This window comes from Mustela nigripes, chromosome 13 (assembly GCF_022355385.1).
Source record: "Mustela nigripes isolate SB6536 chromosome 13, MUSNIG.SB6536, whole genome shotgun sequence".
NCBI classification, from domain to species: domain Eukaryota; kingdom Metazoa; phylum Chordata; class Mammalia; order Carnivora; family Mustelidae; genus Mustela; species Mustela nigripes.
In genome coordinates, this window is record NC_081569.1 from 77,543,540 (window position 1) to 77,549,539 (window position 6,000).

Sequence of the window (6,000 nt, forward strand, 5' to 3'; positions counted from 1 at the left end):
TTTCTACTATCACAGGTGTCATAGAATTTGAAGTCAGACATTATTGATGGATATACTAGTTGCAAATAATTTAACAGCCATTAAATATAAAATTAGCAGATATGGATAGATTTTTATATAACCCTATATAATGTTTTAAATGTTAATAACATTAAGTAAATGTTAATAAATGTACCCTCTATCAATTTTTAAGGTTTACAGGAACCCAAAGACATTCAAATTTCATCAATGAAATAACTTTATTATAAAGAGACTAACAGAAAGGTTATTTAGCTTTGGAAAGGATCACAACTTAACCTTTACAAAAGAAAGAGAATGCTCCTATATTCACATATTTTTTTCTAGCTGCTACATTTTGAGGTCCATTTCTGATGCTGACAGAACCAGAGGTCAGCTGCGCCAAAGTAATGGGATTTTTAAAACTCTGAGTGAAAAGCAAAACATGGCAATAGACAATGAACAGTATGGGTGGGAGGAAGAGAGGAATAAAATTAATCAAAACATGAAGCATATCTTTCTGGTTAAAAAATCAAATTAAAATTTTATAATTTGATGAAATCTAAACTTTTTCAAAATAATAGTATGAATGAAGAAGAGATTGAAACTTGAGATCAGACTCTATATGTAAACCAAGAGTCCATCTAAGGAAAAGATAAGTACAAGGTAAAACAGACATATTTGTGATTTGCAGCATTAAGGAGGTTTATTCATCGAGGTTTTACAGTCTTTACTGTTTGTTTTTCATAGAATGGCTAGAATGTGTTCCCCTTGTTATATATTGATTGGTTACTTTTTATATTTCATTACAATTACATGTTAGGAAATAGATTTCCAACATTTTATATTGCTGGGTAAATTGCAAGCTGCCAGAGCCAGGAGATCTTGTAACCCAAATTTCAAGATTCTGCAAATATAGAGACTGTATTTAGGTTTATTTCAGAAACAAGATTGCAGGGTCTAGACGGGGTGAAATAGGGTTCTAATGGACAAAAATTTGGACCTGAGGTAGCCAATCACCTTGTCACTCTTTCAACACATTTTTCCCACTTATTGGCTTTTAGTGCCCAAGATAGTATTTAGTTTTCAAGTATGGGCTTCAGTAAAGAATTAGAGTTGATAGGAGCCTTATGGGACAAGAAAAAGACAAGATAATGGATGATTTATGCTGCAAGCTTGTTGTACCACTGATTTGACTGTTTTATTTAAAATATACACTCCAACTTCTGCAGGAAAATTCAGGTCTATGTTATTTAGCTGCCTAAATACACTTAAAAGTTATCATATAACTTCAATTAAACTTTGCCACTTTGAAATATTGGCATTAAAATAAAGAAAAAAGAAACTAAAGGTATCTGCTTATAAAAGGGATTGGCCTAGGTTGATGTTGAGTTTTTTATAATTTAATCTTAGATTTCTCATGTATGATTCCTATCAAATGGATAAATGGCATTGATTAACAGTCCATCATAGGCATTGGGTGCCACAGCAGGGCCTGTCAGAGTTTTGCAACCATTCCACCATAAAATGTCCTTCTACTTTATCCACAAAGGACGTGGTTCTTATATATATTTATATTTTCAATCAAAAGCGAGGGTGTTTCCTTTAATCAGGACTCCTGAAAAATAGATATGGACCAATCCTGTATAATAAGTCTTAAATTTCTCAACCATTCAAAGGGGAAAAGAATGTTGATTTATCCTGTCAACAAAATCACGGTAGGGAATCCTATTAGAGAATACAAATGTTAAGGACAAATATGTCAGAGTACCTGAAAACAGTTGTGAAGGCCAAGGCATATCATAATCTATAAAATTTTAGTGAAGTTTATAATCAGACTTGGAGCCCAAATTGTATTTGTAGGGCTCGAAGCTCTACAAAGCTCAATACAAATTTTATTTTTCAAATCACTAAATCAAATTTGCATTTGTATCTTGATTAGTCAACAGAAAGAAACAAGTAATAAAATGAGTTTTCTGGCTCTGATAGGAAATAAAATATTATGATGAAAATACTGTGATGAATATTTGCTTGATCTTCTGCTTATCGATCTATTCAAAGATTACTTTTTTCCCTGCATGAAGTATGAAGTCATTATCTTTTACAGAATTAGTGGACTCTGCTAAAAAATGACTGTATCCTTGAATTGTCTTTGCCCTAGCTACTATGGTCAATGAGCTCATGGGATCTGTGATTTGGTGTTAATTTAGAATATTCTTTTTCATCATACCAGGTCTTATCTAGAGTTAACAAGACTATACACCACATGATTTAGCTTTGGTTAGGTTATTATAGTTAATTGATAGAAACAATCAATAGAATTCCTATGATGGACATCTCTCTATACATGTAAATTAAAATTTGAAACATCTTTTTACATTTTGTTTTCCTCTTTTAAATACAACCTATATTTTCATTTGAAATATATCTTTTTTTCCTCATTTTCAAAGTCATTCCTCACTTTAGCTTTCTAGTCAGTTTCATTCATTTAATGCTCATTGAGTTCTTACTGTGAGCCATATCCCATGTACTCTTCCATACCAAGCACCCTAGAAACCTTATCATGCCCTTGACTGATCACAGGATACTTTCCAGAAAATTTTGTGATAATCAGTTTCTCATTTTTCCTTAGTTTCAAAACGGAATCAAAGTATTTGTCTTTTGAAACTTGAATGTTTTATTCTTTTGCTCAAAATTATATTTTATATATTTATCCATGTTGAATGGTGTATGTGTTTGTTCATTTTAACTGCTATTTATTATATGTTTTAATATATCACAATTTATTCTACTATTAATGAGATTTCAGTTTTTCCAACTTTTTTGCATATAAAAATAGTGACAGAAGGAACATTTTTGCATATGTATACATTTTTGTGTATGCAATAGTCATATAATATATATTCATACATATACACATATAAATGTTTTAATATATAATATTTTATACATAATCTTTTTATATATCTACTTGTATATATATAGAGCTTTGCTGGAATGGAATTGGTGGGCCACAGGGTATGTGAACCTTTAATTTTTTCAGCAAATGTTTTTTAATGAGGTGGTAAAATCAATAGTTTGTGAGTACTCAGTGTTCCACAATCTTGCCAACACTTGATTTTCTTAGGTTTTTAAATTTTTGCCAGTCAGGTATATAATGCTATCTTGTTATGTTTTAATTTGCATTCACCTGATAACAAATGAGTTGGGTGTCATCTCATGTTTATTGAATCATATTGTGTTCTAAATGCTTTCCTGTTTTTCCATTCACGAGCAAAGTTTTTAATCTACTTGGAAATTATCTTTTTTTATAATAGGAAGTTTGTGACAGGTTTTATTTTTTGCTGTACATGTACCCTATTTATTGAAAATTTATTGAAAACTGTCCTGTCCATGTTGATCTGCACCATGATCTCTCTGAGGTATTGTACGTTCATATATGTATAGGTCTATTACTCTGTTTTTCAAATTTTCCATCTGCGTGCTAATACAATAGACTTAAATAACTCCAACTTTATAGTTGGTAGACATTTGAGCAATACTACAGAAGCAGAATAGACCCACACCCCAAATTTGGTTTGCATGTGCTACTCATTATATCACACACAGAGCAAGGGTATAATGAAAAGGTTTAGTACTTATAAATGATTCTTTCTGAGAAGAGACTCTGGACTCCAGGAAACAAACTGAAGGTTATAGAAAGGAAGGGGTTGGGAGGATGGGGTAGCCGGGTGACAGGGTGACAGGTATTAAGGAAGGCACAAGTTGTGATGAATGCTGGGTATTACTCACAACTAAGGAATTGTTGAATACTACATCAAAAACTAATGATGTACTATATACTGGATAACTGAACATAATAAAAAATATTTAAGTAAAAAGAAAAAAAAGGAAAATGAGACTTGGTTAGGGTTTTTATAAGCTAGGGAGTGAGGCCAGGTTAAGTGTTTCCCCATGTGGGCAGGGGCTTACTTGGCTTTAGTCTCCTGCTGAGGCCAAGAGTGAGTGCTTTCTTATCATCTTGCCTAGATAATGGGGCAGAACTAGAAGAGGGAAGAGGGAAGTTCTCAGCAGTTAAACATTAAATTATGGAGTCAGAGTCTTTATTATAATTTACTCCTGATATTTCCTGATTGCTAAATATGCCATGTTCCATTTAATTGAATTTGAACTTGTTTAAGTCATTATGATGTTCTATGAAGCCTGAAGCCTGAGAGTAGGTAAAGTTCCATTGAATGCTTTGTTCAAGACCCAAAGCATTATGTATTTCACTGAGAAGTGAAATGAGTGTCTTAGTTATGATCAGTAATGTCTGAAACTCCAAAAAAGATAGAGTGTTTTTCCGAGAGCTTATATTAAGGCTTTAGTATGTGTAGATGCATGTGTGACCTTGATTTATACTTGGAGTATCTGCAAGCCAAGAGATTCCCAGAATCTTTACCACAAAGGGGGAAACCTTACACAGGGATTTGTTTTGCTGCATTTGGCTGGACCCACACCCAAACTATTTGCAAAGTGCCACATGCATAAAAATATGCATATACAGTCTATTACTGTCCAGGGCATTCAGTGCTAAGATGACTGCCTAAAATATGGTCATCTGTGCTGGTCTAGAGTCCAATCCTTTATCAGGGACATGCAAGGAATGAAAAGCAGCACCTCTCTACCGAGTTCTATCTCACACAATGATGTTGCACCATCCATCAGTGCATGATCTCCCCTTGTTATTCATCTAATAAATTGCAACAAGTTATCTGGCAAGATAAGGAATCCTCCAGCACTAGAGCAATTGGCAAAAGACCTGGTACAGGGAAGCTCATCCCTTCCTGCAGGTAGGATATGGTAGAGGGCTCAGACTAGTCTCCCATCACATATTGAGGAGGTCTTGGAGGCCACGCTGAGCTTATAGTGAGCTGCTTACATGATCTAACATGTAATAGGAAGCTATGTATGGACAGTCACAGGCTGAGGGTCTATGAAAGTTTCTATTTCCAGGAGAGTCCAGTATATGGACAATGATTGCCACTCTAATGGCATATAGCTTGAGACAAAAGATGGACAGTTTCTTGCATCGGAAAACCATGGGCAAATTATGACCTCAATGGGAGATTACAGGAGGCATGAGAGGCTGTTGCTAAAGCCTCTAAAAGAAATGATTAGCTAGGACTCCATCAAGCACTATCAGGAGTTGCCTGTTGTATTTCAATTTGGACAGATTCTAGAGCCTTTTGCTGGACAGTCCCTTTGAAAGGTAAGTTCATTTGTAAGGAACAGTACAGATGATTTAAGTAAAACACGACTGTGGTTATATGGCCTCCAGATCCCAAAAAGGCCTGCAAGATATTGTGGGTGTTGAGAGGGTTGACAGCTGTTTCTTTATGGTGTCAGAGATAAGAGGGCTTCAGTTTATCAAATAATTTTCAGGAACGTAACTAATATAACAGGGCTTACACAATCTGTGAGTCAGTGGCTCATCTCCTTTTTTGTGATCTTTTTAGTATATGCATATTCTGAAGGAATGTGTGAAATAGAACTCCTCAGAAAAGGATCTTATCAAGGTAATGTCTTACCTGTGCTTTTGGAGAAATTTGCACACATTTAACATCTCTCCTGCAAAGGTGTATTTATGTTCCTATGAAAGTTAAGGCATTTTGTAACAGATACTTCTGTTAAATCATCATGTTGTACACCTTGAACTTCATAACGTTGTATGTCAATTAAATCTCAGTAAAGCTGGGGGTAAAAAGAGGGCAAATTATAGTTGAAAGTTGTTGAAAAAAGCACTGAACAGAACATATTAGCCAAATCTATAATAGCAAGACATTTACCAATTGCTGATAATTGGCAAAACTGGATGGAATCAGTAATTTCAAGTTTCAAAAACACTGGGTAGTGGGACATAATACTGCCCACAGTATCAAGCTTGTGGTAATCTACTATGAAATGGTACTCTTTCTTTCTTTCTTTCTTTCTTTCTTTCTTTCTTTCTTTCTTTCTTTCTTT